This window comes from Lepidochelys kempii, chromosome 9 (genome assembly GCF_965140265.1).
Source record: "Lepidochelys kempii isolate rLepKem1 chromosome 9, rLepKem1.hap2, whole genome shotgun sequence".
In the NCBI taxonomy this organism is placed as follows: domain Eukaryota; kingdom Metazoa; phylum Chordata; order Testudines; family Cheloniidae; genus Lepidochelys; species Lepidochelys kempii.
In genome coordinates, this window is record NC_133264.1 from 55,273,424 (window position 1) to 55,289,414 (window position 15,991).

At 45.7% G+C, this 15,991-nt stretch overlaps 2 protein-coding genes across 19 annotated transcripts in view; both read right to left on the minus strand.

Annotated features, from left to right (window-relative positions):
* FARP2 (FERM, ARH/RhoGEF and pleckstrin domain protein 2) overlaps positions 1-15,991 on the minus strand; it is a 272,153-nt gene that overhangs the window by 203,929 nt on the left and 52,233 nt on the right. For 6 of the 18 annotated variants that reach the window (XR_012160856.1, XM_073360439.1, XM_073360438.1 and 3 more), the window contains exon 1: positions 5,066-5,243. The exons of 1 other annotated variant lie outside the window; for it this stretch is intronic. The gene's annotated coding sequence lies outside the window, so the exon portion shown is untranslated. Of the gene's footprint in view, positions 1-452; positions 568-5,065; positions 5,245-15,991 lie in introns of those variants that run through there. 11 more of the 18 variants (XR_012160858.1, XR_012160857.1, XM_073360446.1 and 8 more) reach the window with 6 other exon arrangements.
* SEPTIN2 (septin 2) overlaps positions 1-15,991 on the minus strand; it is a 111,846-nt gene that overhangs the window by 1,055 nt on the left and 94,800 nt on the right. The gene's annotated exons all lie outside the window — the stretch shown is intronic.

Consider the following 15,991-nt stretch of genomic DNA (forward strand, 5'->3'; position numbering starts at 1 on the left):
CTTCTAAGCACAGCAGTCTTTGGAGTCACTGATGGAGATATGGTCATCAAGACACCTACACTTTAGTCCATAAAGGACTCTATACATTAGAACTAAGACCCTGAATTGGATTCACAATCTAACACAGCTGCCCGTGAGGCATGCAAAGTGCCAGTATGACATAATCTGAGTTTCCCCAAGAAGTACCCCCCCAGTCTGGAAATGGGCCACAGCTTTTCTTGGCCCCAGTTCAGGTAGCATCCCCAACTAGTTATTATCAGGTAATTCACACTTAACTTTGGCCCTCATAACAATTTCAATAGGACCTAAAGATTACAAGCCATTTTAAGGATCAGAGGGCAGGTGCCTCGATAGGGGGTGAAGTTGCTACCCTGGCCAGCTCCTCAAAGAGTCCCCCTATCCCTCCCTTACCCACTCCATTCAAAGTTTACAAGGATAAACCATATGCTTACTTGTATCATGTAATGACAACCCATTGCCTCTGATGAGAAATATGTACAGCAGTATCATTCGCTAATCAGTAACCCTGGAGGTGGTAACATCTCAGAGCCACTCCCAATGAAGACACTGAAAAGGATGGTGAGGAATAAGAGCGGATGTGGCTGGCTCATGGGAATGAGTCCTGCTTTAGGGCTTTATTCCTGCAAGCCCCACTCCCCCCATCTGTATTATTTCTGCCAACAAAATGCATTTTAATACAGCCAACTGCAACATAATACACATCGGAACAAAGAACATGGGCTATGCCTGCAGAATAAGAGGGTCTTGGAAAGCAGTGAGTCAGAAAAGGACTTAGGAATCATGGATAAAAACTTCAGCGTGAGTTCTCAGTGCAATGCTGTGGCAAAAGGACTAATGCAATAACTAGATTTATATCAAGGGGAGTATCAATTAGAACTAGGGAAGTGAACTTGCCTACGTACAAAGCATTTGTAAGACCGCTACTAGAATCCTGTGTCCAATTCTGTGCCCACACTTCAAGAAGCATGTGGAAATACTGGAGAGAGTACAAAGAAGGGCCACAAAAATTATGATAGGACTGAAAACCAAACCTTATAATATGATGCTTAAGGAGCTCAGTTTATTCAGCTTATTGGAGAGACAGTTGAGATGTGACTTGATCACTGTGCACAGGTAATCACATGTGGAAAAGATATCTGATTGTGAGGGGCTTTTCAATCTGCTAGACCAGCGGTGGGTAAACTTTTTGGCCCAAGGGCTGCATCTGGGTGGGGAAATAGCATGCAGGGCCATGAATGTAGGGCTGGGGCAGGGGGTTGGGGAGCGGGAGGGAGTGCGGGTCGTGGGAGGGGGTGTGATGTGCAGGAAGGGGCTCAGGGCAAGGAGTTGGGGCAGAGGAGGGGTGCAAGGTGCAGCAGGGGGCTCAGGGCAGGGGCCTGGGGTGCAGAAGGGGTGCGAGGTGCAGCAGGCGGCTCAAGGCAGGGGGTTGGGGTGCAGGAGGGGTGCGGGTTGTGGAAGGGGGTTGGGGTGCAGGTTGCGGAAGAGGGTTGGTGTGCAGGCAGGGGGCTCAGGGCAGAGAGCTGGGGTGCAGGAGGGGTTTGGGGTGTGAGCTCCAGCCCGGTACTGCTTACCTGGAGCAGCTCCAGGGTGGCAGCAGTGTGCACCGGGGGCCAGGGCAGGCTCCCTGCCTGCCTGCCCTGACCCCGCGCCACTCCAGGAAGCGGCCGGCACCACATCCCTGCATCCCCTGGGGGAAGGGGGACAGAGGGCTCCGTGCACTAGGTACCTATCCCAAAGCTCCCATTGTCCGCGGTTCCCCGTTCCCAACCAATGGGAGCTTTGGGGGAGGTACCCACAGGCAAGGGCAGCACACAGAGCCTTCGATCTCCCCCTCCCCCAGGGACCGCAGGGTTGTGGTACCAGCCACTTCTCGGAGCGAGCCATAGTTTGCCCACCCCTGTCCTAGACAAAGGCATAACAAGAGCCACTGGCTGGAAACTGAAGTTATACACACTCAACCGTGATATAAAACAGTTTCCTAGCAGTGAGAGGGATTAAATATTGAAACACACACCTCACAAAGGGAGGTACTGGACTCATCATTGCTTGGAGCCTTTAAAACAAGATTAAATATCTTTCTAGAAGATGTGCTTTAATCCAGCTTCTGGGAAAAATTCTATCACCTGTTGGTGCAAGAGGTCAGGCTGGAGGGTTGTGGTGGTACCTTCTGGCCTTGGTGTCTATGAATCCCCCTGTTCATTCCCTCCTTTCATGAGCCACAGAGAGAACAGGTAGCTCTGCATCACTCTCAGCATGCATGTAACACTTGCAGCTCCACTTTAAGACAATGATTATAACCAAATTTCATACTGCTGGGTTTCAGTCAGTTGCCGCCAGGGGTCAAGAAGTAATTTTTTCCTCTGATGCACAATTGGCCAGATATAGTCTGGGATTTACTTATTTTATTTTTTTCACCTTCAACTGAGGCATCAGGCATTGGCCACTGCTGAACATGGGACACCAGAGAGGATGGACCATATTTGAGGTGGTATAAAGAATATTCTCTTAAATGCTTAACTGGTGTCTCTCTCTCACATGCTCACGGTTCAACTGATTTACAGATTTAAGGTTATGAAGGAGTTTTCTCTCTGGTCAGATTGGCAGGGACCTTGAGAAGTTTGTCACCTTCCTCCCCAGCATGGATCACTAGCTAGGATCATTGGGCCACATCCCATCTAATCAATTTCCTGACACTTGCAAGGGCTCCCACAACTGGCAGCATTTCCGTCTCTCCTGTTCTCTGCCTATGGCATACAACAATTCAGTCTTCTGAGGAGTGAAATTCTGACTCAGGACAGGAGTAACCAGGTGAAATTGAATGGCCTGTGACATACAGGAGGTCATACTAGATCATCTAATGGTCCCTTCTAGCCTTAAACTGCACATAATCAATTAAACCTTTCCCTGTGGTTGCCATGAAGTTGCCTATGTTCCCCTCTATTTTACCTTTTTCTCCCTTTCCCTAATCTGTCCTCTCTACTGCTACCAACATTTAAAGTGGGGATTCTACTGTAACAATCAAATAAATGATCAGTTATTAGGAAAGACACAAATATTTAACTTTAAAAGTGATCATTTAAGTGTTAAACTCATAATAAATAACAAATTTGATATGTAGAAACATACTTTGCAGTAAGATAGTCAACAGCAGCAGTAAACTCTGAAATGCCATTTTCAATTAGATGTTTAGATAATGCTGTAAAGGCATTCAGATACCATAGTGATAAGCACAGTATAAGTACAATACTTGGAAAACCAAATTTAAAATTTTACTTGGAAACAGATTTCCAGCCTTATATAGTGAGAAGTACTTCTGATTTTTTTTAATTGCTGGACTCAAAATAAAACGTTACCTTCTTTTTTTTTTTAAACCAAGGATTTAAAATCTGAAGCAGTTTTTAAAATAAGAAAAAACTTGCAATCTGCCTTTAATTTTTATATTTAATGCAGAATGTAATTTTTAATTTTGGGCCACTACATTATAAGACCATAACATTTTTTCTAGCTAAGAAATTTAAAGCTATTATAAAAACGTCACAACTGCAAAATAGTTTACATATACAAGCAAAAAAAAAAAAAAAAAAACCCCTCTGTGCAGTGTGTTAAAGGAACCTGTGGTGAATTTTCAAGCATAATTCCTGAAAAACATGTTACAGGGTGCCTTGCATTTCCCAGCTGGTTCATTTGGAACACACAGAACATTTCCCACAAAGTCAGTATGAAAACGTCACTACGATTTTGATACACATGGGCAGGAACTTTTTGAAGAATGTTCCATATTTTGCAATTTATTTTAAAATATTGTTTGGCAAGAAAATAAGCTACTATAAATGACATCTTGATTCTCTGGCACATTCACATCTTGCTCTTTCAAACAGACTATCAATATTTCTTCACTTTTTGTCTTACAGTGCAGAATAATGTCATCATTGTGCACTTTAAACAACTGTGATCCTTCTCTCTATAGGAGCCTCCAGAAGTTCAGCGGTAGGCAAAGCGCTAAACCCTAAAAGCCAGTTAGAAGTGTTTAGAGTAGGGGATGTAAATATCTTTTAAAATGTTATAATTTTAACAGTTTAAATGGTTATTGTTTAATCAGATTAAATGGAGACCGGTTGGGACCACGCCTGGGGTGGCCAGCCAGGGGGTTAATGGTTAGGACAGGTTAACAGTAAGACTAATCCTTACTGGTTAGCCATTTAATATTTTACATCCCTAATTTAGAGTGTAATAAAAGAAGCTTCTGTAACAATGAAATGCACTCAACTTTTTTGTTATGTGGTGGGTTGGATTTTTTAGGTGGGGGGTAAGAAGGGGATGTTTTTAAGTTTCCAAAAGCTAGTCAGAGAGTAAGTGAACATTTCCACGGGACATATCCCCAAGGAGCTGGCACCAGCTAATGTTAACAGCCAACCCATGATCAGGGAAGATGGGCATACCCTTTCAGCAGCCAGACAGGGAAACTGATTTGCTGCCACTACCACCGGTACCGAGAACTTGTTTATGAACACGTCCCTGGCTCTCCCCGCCCCCACCCAGCTTGTGGGCCATAACTACAGGACAGAAAAGGAGCACCTTTCTCCACGCCCAGAAGGCAGTGGGCACCATCTGTTCCGGCACACCCTCGGCTTGCTGGCTCTGCCTGTCCCATGGGGGAAACGAAAAGGGGCACCGAGGGCAAGGAAAGGAGCTGCAGGGCCGGTTCCCGTGCGGCCCCCCAGGAGCGCAGGATAGGAGCTGTCACCGCATCCAGAGTCCCCAAGCGCTACTCGACCCCTCGGGCCCGGGACAGAGGCTCGCTCCCGGTCCCCGTAGCCCTATGAGCCCCACATCCCCTCTCGGCTGCGGAAGTAAGAGGTACCAGCTCACCCCACCCCGAGAACGGCCGAAGAGTGGGAGGAGCAGCCCGGCTATTAGGCAGAGACCCGCGTGGCCCTTGCTCAGGGCCGGAGCCCCGCCGGGGACGGGTCTCCAAACTCAGCCGTCCCAGCACTCCCAGACCCCCACTGTCTGCACAGCCCCCCGCAGCCTACCGCGCGCCTACCTCATACGTCACTGTTTCCAACCGTCCGCGCCGGCTCTCGCGCCCGCCCTGGATCCCGGCCCTTTCTCTCGCACACTGGCCCCTCAGGCGGCCATCACGAGCCCAACCGCAGTCCCAGCGGACCCAGCCCTGATTGGCCAGCACAAACCCCACGATCTGGTGGGACGGGGCGGAGCCACACCCGCGCTTCCCACAAGTTGGGAGGCTGTAGCTTACCAACTGGCTCCCTACAAGCCCACGTAGGCGGGGCCGAGCCGAGCGGCTCCTAGCAGCTAGAGCGCAGTCCGGAGGCATCAGGAGGTGCGGGTTGAGGTCCAGACTCCGGCTGTCACCCTCCTTCTGTGACGGGAGGAATAGTTAAGAGTCTAGCTGTGTGGGGACAGTTACCCGGGTAGCTGAGCGAGCAATGAGATTAATGCCAGGCACGGTACCACGCCCACGAGGCGGCCCATTTCACTCCCAGTTTGTGTGGTGCTGCCCCCATACAAGCTACAGTAAGGGGCTGTCTAGCCATGGACCTGCTGCTGCGCCATGGAGCTGGGCCTTATGCACAGCAACAGAGACAAAGCAATGACGTTTAAACCTCAGTGCCCTTTAGGAGGAGTAGCTAGTGGCCAGGCAAGGTACTAACAAACTTCAACAGGACTTTATTTTTTAAAGTGGAAACCTCTTTTCCAAGCTGTTGTTGCACCGTCAGTAGCTCTCCCTCAGCCTCTTCAACTCCTCCCCCCCTTCCTGTTTCCTGTCCTTTCAGACTCCTAACAGCCAGTGCTCCCCATTCTAATAATTACAAGCAATATGTAAACACCACACTACCACAGCCTGCCTTTCTTCTGGTTCCTTTTCCCTCTAGAAATAAATACAAGAATTTGTTAAAGTTAAAACAAAAGTTAATTATATGAACCCAAGCCTTATGTTTGGCTTCTATATGCCTGCTCTATCTGTTCAATCCCACTTTCTTAAGTGCAGTGATAGTTATACCACTGAAGCTGTTAAGATTTCACAGTCCACTTTAAAAAGACACTTTTATGCAACACCCATTGACATGTTTGTGTCTTTGTCAAATTACAAATATGCAACCTTAACCACCAAGCCTACAATCTGATCCACATGTACAGACCCTTCCATGCACACAGAGTAGGACTGAAGTTAATAGGGCTTTATGTGGACACTAGAGTCTGGCCCCATGAATAAGACTGCAGGTTCAGGGCCCTACATATCTCACACCCTAAGAACCAATATACTGCCACTCAAAAGGATGGAGGTATGGCATACCCACTGATACATAAGCAAGGAAGATATTCCTAATAATGAAAGAGGATCTAGAACTCCTATTCCAGTATCGGGGACTATTTTTTCTCCAAGGTGGCTCCGTTTAATTCATTTCCCTATCGCTTTCAAATATGCATAAACAGTGTGCACTTTTCCAGGGTGAGGGCTTAAAGCTGCCTTTAAAAATGTTTAGCCTTTCCTGCCAATATTAAAAGGCAGTTGGCTTGCTGGGAAGGTGGGGGGAAACAGTTCAAATGCAATGTAGATGAAGAGAAACCCACAGGAGACACAGGAGTTGAGGAATCCAAGAAACTGACAATCCTATTTGCAAAGATATACCATGGTCTGTGGTGTTATTCAAATATCCAATAGATCCTAGGTTCAGCCAGTAAACAAAAATCATGAAATACATGTTTTGCTTCAAACAAAACATAACATTAAAAGTTGTGTGTGTTATTCAGCTTTTTCATGCACAATTATATGCTTGTTTCAAAAGGTGAATACTGCAATTTGGGACATTGGTGCTGCAATGGAGCCTTGTTGATTTCAAAACTCCACCCACTGGGTGCCCCAGGAGGGGTCAGGGCCTTATTCCTTCATACAGTGGCCAGCAACAAAAACTTCACCCACCTAGAAATGCTACATAATAGCATTTTTTATATGATCGGGTGATCTCACCAGGTTCTACCCTTAAACAGGAAGTAAAGGTAATAGGAATAAGACAAAAAATTGGGGGTTAAAGACAAAGGAAATGCTGAGAATAACTTTGCATTGTCTCCCGGAGATCCGCTGTAGTTCCCAGTTATAGAAATAGAAAACCCACACATGCAATGTAAACCATGCACCAAACAAAATAGACATCACAGCTCCTTTAGCCTGTAGAATCTTCACTGATCTCCCCATCATTGGTCCAATAAAAGGAAAACTACAAATTGTATTTGACAGTTCGTAAGCAGAAATCCCTGCACCACTGCCATCGCCCAGAAAATCTAGCACAAAACAAGAGATACACATCATTAATGCTTCCATACACAACTGGAATTGAACTGAGAAATCACCATCTTTGAGTGGCCCCTGTATATTCCTGCTCATGGAATGCAGCCACCAGGAGCATCTTACACAGTGGCAGTTTAACTAGTAGGGGGCCGCTGGAACATTCACACACTCCTTCCTTCCCTCCCCTCAGCGTTCATGAACTTTCTGAGAGTGAAGTACTCCAGTTGCCACGGTTCCTTCCTACTGTGTCTAGTTGACTGTTCAGGAACTGCTCCATTATGCTTCACCTGGATCCTTTTCTTCAGTGCCTTTTAGACTGGGAAAGTTTTACACTAAGAACAAAAACATTATCTAAATAGCTTAGTTTAGGTTTTTAGACATAGTTCGATACAATCATCTTTTGATTCCAGGAATATGGATCCAAAGATCAAGCAGCTAGAATTTAAGAGACAGACTCATCCCCTTTGGTTTTCCCAACTCCAATGCACACACAAGATGGTTGGCATGTTTTGGAAAAGTAAACTCCATCAAGTTGTTTGACATTTTCACTCAGAAGGCTTGTAAAGAGAGGCAGACCAGGTTACAAGTAATAGTGCTGAAGGAGGCACTGAGAGCTAAGCCAGATGGATTCAACATTCTTAAAGAAAACTGACTCCAAAGAAGGATCTGAAATTTGTGTATTGCATGCCAAAGAGACAACACTCCTCAACGCATAGATGCTGGAACTAGGAGTGCTGGGGGTGCTGCTGTACCCCCGGGCTTGAAGTTGTTTCATAGCATCATAGAATATTAGGGTTGGAAGAGACCTCAGGAGGTCGTCTAGTCCAATCCCCTGCTCAAAGCAGGACCAACACCTACTAAATGATCCCAGCCAGGGTTTTGTCAAGCCGGGCCTTAAAATCCTCTAAGGATGGAGATTCCACCACCTCCCTAGGTAACCCATTCCAGTGCTTCACCACCCTCCTAGTGAAATAATGTTTCCTTATATCCAACCTAGACCTCCCCCACTGCAACTTAAGATCATTGTTTCTTGTTCTGTCATCTGCCACCACTGAGAACAGTCAAGCTCCATCCTCTTTGGAACCCCTGTTCAGGTAGTTGAAGGCTGCTATCAAATCTCCCCTAACTCTTCTCTTCTGTACACTAAATAACCCCTGTTCCCTCAGCCTCTCCTCGTAAGTCATGTGCCCCAGGCCCCTAATCATTTTCGTTGCCTTCCGCTGGACTCTCTCCAATTTGTCCACATCCCTGCTGTAGTGGGGGGACCAAAACTGGACGCAATATTCCAGGTGTGGCCTCACCAGTGCCGAATAGAGGGGAATAATCACTTCCCTCGATCTGCGGGCAATGCTCCTAGTAATACAGCCCAATATGCCATTGGCCTTCTTGGCAATGAGGGCACACTGCTGACTCATATCCAGCTTCTCATCCACTGTAATCCTCAGATCCTTTTCTCCAGAACTGCTGCTTAGCCAGTCGGTCCCCAGGCTGTAGCAGTGCTAGTAGCGTAGCTAGGGGGGAGCAGGGCAGCAGCCACTCCCCCACCAAGCACAAATGGCGCCTTTTTAATTTTTTGGCGCCTTTTTAATTTTTACTCACCCAGCCGGTGCTCCAGGTCTTCGGCAGCGGGTCAGGCGGTGCTCTGGGTCTTCAGTGGCTCTTTGGCGTCGGGTCCTTCACTCGCTCCAGTCTTCGGCAGCATTTCGGTGGCTGGGGGGTGGGGAAGTCCTTCAGTGCCACAGAAGACCGGAGCGAGTGAAGGACCCTACACTGAAGAGCCGCTGAAGACCCGGAGCACCGCCTGACCCTCAGCTGAAGACCCAGAGCACTGCCGGGTGAGTACAAGTGGGTGGCGCCTTTTTATCTCCGCTCCCCGTTTTCTCCACCTTGCTAGTGCATGGGATTCTTCCTTCCTAAGTGCAGGACTCTGCACTTGTCCTTGTTGAACTTCATCAGATTTCTTATGGCCCAATCCTCTAATTTGTCTAGGTCACTCTGGACCCTATCTGTACCTCTCCCCCCAGCTTAGTGTCATCTGCGAACTTGTTGAGGGTGCAATTAATCCCATCATCCAGATCCTTGATAAAGATATTGAACAAAACCAGCCCCAGGACCAGTACTCCGCTTGATACCAGCTGCCAACTAGACATCGAGCCATTGATCACTCCCCATTGAGCCTGACAATCTAGCCAGCTTTCTATCCACCTTATAGTCCATTTATCCAATCCATACTTTTTTAACTTGCTGGCAAGAATACTGTGGGAGTCGGTATCAAAAGCTTTGCTAAAGTCGAGCTGTATCACATCCACTGCTTTCCCCATATCCACAGAGCCAGTTATCTCATCATAGAAGGCAATCAGGTTGGTCAGGCATGGCTTGCCCTTCGTGAATCCATGTTGACTGTTCCTGACCACCTTCCTCTCCTCCAAGTGCTTCAAAATGGATTCCTTGAGGACCTGCTCCATGATTTTTCCAGAGACTGAAGTGAGGCTGACCGGTCTGCAGTTCCCTGGGTTCTCTTTCTTCCCTTTTTTAAATATGGGCACTATATTTGCCTTTTTCCAATCATGCGGGACCTCCCCCGATCATCACGAATTTTCAAAGTAATGGTCAATGGCTCTGCAATCACATCAGCCAACTCCCTCAGCACCCTTGGATGCATTAGATCTGGACCCATGGACTTGTGCATGTCCAGCTTTTCTAAATAGTCCTTAACCTGTTCTTTCACCACTAGCGACTGCTCACCTCCTCCCCATACTGCGTTGCCCAGTGGAGCTGACCTTGTCTGTGAAGACGGAGGCAAAAAAAGCATTGAGTACTTCAGCTTTTATCACATCGTCTGTCACTAGGTAGCCTCCCACATTCAGTAAGGGTCCCCCACTTTCCCTGACCTTCTTGTTGTTGCTAACATACCTGTAGAAACCCTTCTTGTTACCCTTCACATCCCTTGCTAGCTGCAACTCCAGTTGTGCCTTGGCCTTCCTGATTACACCCCTGCATGCTCTAGCAATATTTTTATACTCCTCCCTAGTCATCTGTCCAAATTTCCACTTCTCGTAAGCTTCCTTTCTGAGTTTAAGCTCACTGAAGATTTCACTGTTAAGCCAAGCTGGTCGCCTGCCATATTTGCTATTTTTTCTGCACTTCGGGATGGTTTGTTCCTGCGCCCTCAATAAGGCTTCTTTAAAATGCAGCCAGCTCTCCTGGACTCCTTGCCCCCTCATATTAGCTTCCCAGAGGATCCTGCCCATCAGTTCCCTAAGGGAATCAAAGTCTGCTTTTCTTGCAAGAGAGGAAGAGGAATATAAAGCAAAATGATGGTGACAAACTCAAGTGCTCCCTCCTCTGCAAGCTGATAAGATGACGACTAAAGGAGGACTTCGAGAAGTACTGAAATTAAAGGCTCTTAAAGACATCTGAAGATTATAGAAACCTCAAAAAATGCAAACAGGGACTGATGCTGTACAGGTCAACAATAATGGCACTGAAGAACAAGGACAGTAAAGCAGTAATTGACAGAACAGGAACAGAAGTGGTTTGTAAAGATTTCTACACCGAACTGTTGACATCTCAAATAAATGTCCCACTACCAACACTTCAACAGACCAATGAGCACGTACTCCCAGTTCTCGGCCGCAAAGTTAGACATGCAATTTACCAAATGAAGGAAGGAAAAGCTCCAGGAAAAGATGGACTGACAACCAAAATGATAAGAGCTGGAGACCATGACCTCTGGAAAACCCTTGCTCAGAGGTTTAGCCATTACTTGGAAATGCAGAAGATACTATCCAGCTGGAAGGAGTTTACAAGCTATTGACCAAAATAATAACAAATGACTCTTACAGAGTGTGGATGAGCAGCAGCCGAGAGAACAGACAGGTTTTTGAAGGAATTTCAGCACATTGGACCATATCTTCACTATAAACCAGCTATTTGAGAGCCCAAGGGAATACAAATGCCCTTTATACATTGCCTTCATCAACAATGAAAAAGCGTTTGACAGAGTAGAGATCAATGCAGTGCTGAAAGCTGTTGTAGAGCAGGGTATCAACACAAATTACATCAAGCTACTAAAGGAAGCAAACTCTGTTCGACACTCCCCTTTGCATTCCAGTCAAAAAAGGAGTGAAGCAAGGAGACAGTTCACCAAAACTCTTCACAACCTGCCTCAAAATGGTAATGAGGCGGACGAACTGAAAGGGTGGAATCAGCGTCAATGGAGAGCAGTTAAACCACCTCATATTCATGAACAATATCGTGTTGATTGCTAAAAACACTATCAAACTACAGAAAATGCTGCAAGAACTTGACGCAAAAAGCAGCCAAGTAGGACTGAAAATGAACTGCTCTAAAATGAAATTTATGTGATCTGACGCCTTGCCAAAAGCCCAAATAATAGTCAAGGGAGAACAAATAAAAGAAGTTGAACAATACGTCTATTTGGGCCAAGAAATTAACATGAGCCACGATCAGGAAGGCGAACTCTCACGAAGAAAGAAAGCTGGTTTGTGCACATTCAATTCTATCAAGGATGTCCTCTAAGGAAAAAACAACAAGGCAACACATGCCAACTTCTTTAACTCAACAATACTGCCAGCAATGTTGTAGAGCAGCAAAACATGGGCTCTGACAAAGATAGAGGAGCAACAACTGTCTGTCACAGAGAGGGCAATGGAAAGAAGAATTCTGAGGATTTCAGTCCATGACTGAGTCCCCAATGAAGCAGAATGGAGTGTAGGATGTCATTGTTGAAAGCAGGTACAGTAAAATGCAATGGGCCGGGCATATAGCTAGGCTCACTGTCGCCAAGTGGTACCCAAGGGAACTAAAACAACCACTCGGCTGACTTCCAAAGAGATGGGAAGATTTTACTGCAAAAAGGCATGGCCGCACATGGAGAAGGAAGGCCGGGATAAGAGAAGAATGGAAGATGTGTTGTGATTGGTGCAAACTATATGAGGGCTGAAGGACCGATCGATCAAGATGTTATACACAATGACTCCAAGATCTCTGTCTTGAGTGGTAACAGCTAATTTAGATCCCATCATTTTGTATGTATAGTTGGGATTAGGTTTTCCCAATGTGCATTACTTTGCATTTATCAACATTTAATGTGATCTGCCATTTTGTCGTCCAGGCACCCAGTTTTGTGAGATCCCTTTGTAACTATGCAATCAGCATTGGACTTAACTCTCTCAAATAATTTTGTATTGTCTGCAAATTTTGCCACTTGTTCACTCTCTTTTCCAGATAAATAATGAATATGTTGCACAGCACAGGTCCAGTACAGGTTCTTAAGGGACCCTGCTATTTACCTCTCACCATTCTGAAAACTGATTCTTTATTCCTCCCCTTTGTTTCCTATATTTTAACCGGTTACTGATCCATGAGAGGACCTTCTCTCTTACCCCATGACTGCTTAGTTTGCTTCAGAGCCTTTGTGAGGGACCTTGTCAAAGGCTTTTTAAAAGGCCAAGTACACTATATTATGCACTGGATCATCCTTGTCCACATGCTCGTTGACTCCATCAGAGAATTCTCAGAGATTGGTGAGGCATGATTTCCATTTACAAAAGCCATGTTGACTTCTAGCATATGGTGTATACCTCTGTCTTATAATTTTGTTCTTACAGTTTCAACCAATTTGCCTAGTACTGAAGTTAAGTTTACTGGCCTGTAATTGCCAGCATCACCCCTGGAACCTTTTTCTAAAAGTTGGACTTACATTAGCTACCCTCCAGTCATCTGGTACAGAGGCTGATTTAAGCAATAGATTACATTCCACAGCTGTTAGTTCTGCAACTTCATACTTCAGTTCCTTGAGAACTCTCGGGAAAATACCATCTGGTCTTGGTAACTTATTATTGTTTAATTTATCCATTTGTTCCAAAACCCACCTATATTAGCACCTCAATCTGGGACAGTTGCTCAGATTTGTCACCTAAAAAGCATGACTCAGGTGTGGGGATATCCCCCACATCCTCTGCAGTGAAGACTGATGCAAATAATTCATGTAGCTTCTCTGCAACAGGAGTTGCAGCAGGAAAGATACTAAACTAGGAGGATGTGGATGATACTAAACTAGGAGGAGTGGTAGATATGCTGGAGGGCAGGGATAGGATACAGAGGGACCTAGACAAATTGGAGGATTGGGCCAAAAGAAATCTGATGAGGTTCAATAAGGATAAGTGCAGGGTCCTGCACTTAGGACGGAAGAACCCAATGTACCGCTACAGACTAGGGACCGAATGGCTAGGCAGCAGTTCTGCGGAAAAGGACCTAGGGGTGACAGTGGACGAGAAGCTGGATATGAGTCAGCAGTGTGCCCTTGTTGCCAAGAATGCCAAGAATGGCATTTTGGGATGTATAAGTAGGGGCATAGTGAGCAGATCGAGGGACGTGATCATCCCCCTCTATTCGACATTGGTGAGGCCTCATCTGGAGTACTGTGTCCAGTTTTGGGCCCCACACTACAAGAAGGATGTGAATAAATTGGAGAGAGTCCAGCAAAGGGCAACAAAAATGATTAGGGGTCTGGAACACATGACTTATGAGGAGAGGCTGAGGGAACTGGGATTGTTTAGTCTGCAGAAGAGAAGAATGAGGGGGGATTTGATAGCTGCTTTCAACTACCTGAGAGGTTATTCCAGAGAGGATGGTTCTAGACTATTCTCAGTGGTAGAAGAGGACAGGATAAGGAGTAATGGTCTCAAGTTGCAGTGGGGAAGGTTTAGGTTGGATATTAGGAAAAACTTTTTCACTAGGAGGGTGGTGAAACACTGGAATGCGTTACCTAGGGAGGTGGTAGAATCTCCTTCCTTAGAAGTTTTTAAGGTCAAGCTTGACAAAGCCCTGGCTGGGATGATTTAATTGGGGATTGGTCCTGCTTTGAACAGGGGGTTGGACTAGATGACCTCCTGAGGTCCCTTGCAATCCTGATATTCTATGATTCTATGAAAGGAAGCTATGTAAGTGCCATACGGATATCCTCCTGCAGAACTGGCCCATTACAGAAAAGAATGCACAGTTGGAGATCCTGGAGGATCATGCTAGTCCACCAGGCAATAGCTTTGTCACAGTTGGAGCTGCGGGATTTGGGTTTTAGCTGGTGGGTCAAATCATCTTCTTAATCATCTGCCAAACTCCCTCGGGCTGGTGAGAATTGACTGGTTCACAAGTGGGATCTGGTAAATTATTAAAAAGAACTGAGGGGGCTGGAACACCATGCCTCTGTTTATAGTCTGTTCAGAACGCTGAAGGGAGATGTATGTGAGCACTCCAATGGGCTCTGCTTGTTACAGTTACACTATCTAAGGCCAGGTCCACACTAAAAATTTAAGTCAACCCTGCTACATCACTCAGGGATGTGAAAAATCAACACCCTGGAGCGATGTGGTTAAGCCACCTAACCCCTGCTGTAGACAGTGCTAGACTGACAGAAAAATTCTTTACTCAACCTAGCTACTGCCTCTTGGGGAGATGGATTAATTACAGTGATGGAAGAACCCTTCCTGTCATTGTAGTGGGTGTGTCTACACTGAAGTGCTACAGTGCAGCAGTTTAAGTGCATAGCCTCAGCTGCAGCCAGTTGGCACAACCCATGAGTGTAAATTTGTAGAGTCCATCTTGAAAAACTCCCTTAAAAGAAAAACACAACAACAATTAAAGAGATGAAACAATCATTAAAGAGCAAATTCCTTAGAAGCGTCAACACCCTGCTGCTTACACAAACTAGTGTAATTTCCTAAGCTCCAACTGTCTATGTTAGGGGGCTGGAGCACATGACTTACGAGGAGAAGCTGAGGGAACTGGGATTGTTTAGTCTGCAGAAGAGAAGAATGAGGGGGGATTTGATAGCTGCTTTCAACTACCTGAAAGGGGGTTCCAAAGAGGATGGAGCTAGGCTGTTCTCAGGAGTAGCAGATGACAGAACAAGGAGCAATGGTCTCAAGTTGCAGTGGGGGAGGTTTAGGTTGGATATTAGGAAAAACTTTTTCACTAGGAAGGTGGTGAAGCACTGGAATGGATTCCTAGGAAGGTAGAGGTTTTTAAGGTCAGGCTTGACAAAGCCCTGGCTGGGATGATTTAGTTGGGGATTGGTCCTGCTTTGAGCAGGGGGTTGGACTAGATGACCTCCTGAGGTCCCTTTCAACCCTGATATTCTATGATTCTATGATTGTAGTAATGAGATGGCACTAAACAAAAAATCTGCTTATTATTGTACCCACATATCCAATGCACAGGTTTCTCTGTTCTGCCTATAGTTAGCCATTTTGCTCACCACTGAAGCAGAAAACTTGGATCTCCCGAACACGTACTATAGGTTCATGATGGCACATGGAGTTTAGCTGGACACAGAGCTATTAAATTGAGATAAATTCACCTAATTATCAGCCTGTCTCTTTCCAAAACCACTTTTCTGATGTGGAAAGCAGGACTGGGGGATAATCAGGAGACACTTTACTTTACCTAAACCTAATACTAATTTCCCCAATACTAATTTTCCCCTACTGTTACTCACACCTTCTTGTCAATTGTCTGAAATGGGCCACTCTCATTTCCACTTCAAAAGTAATTTTTCCTCCCTTGGTATCCTGCTGTTAATTGAATTGTCTTGTTAGACTGACCTCACACTTGGTAAGGCATTTCCCATCCTTT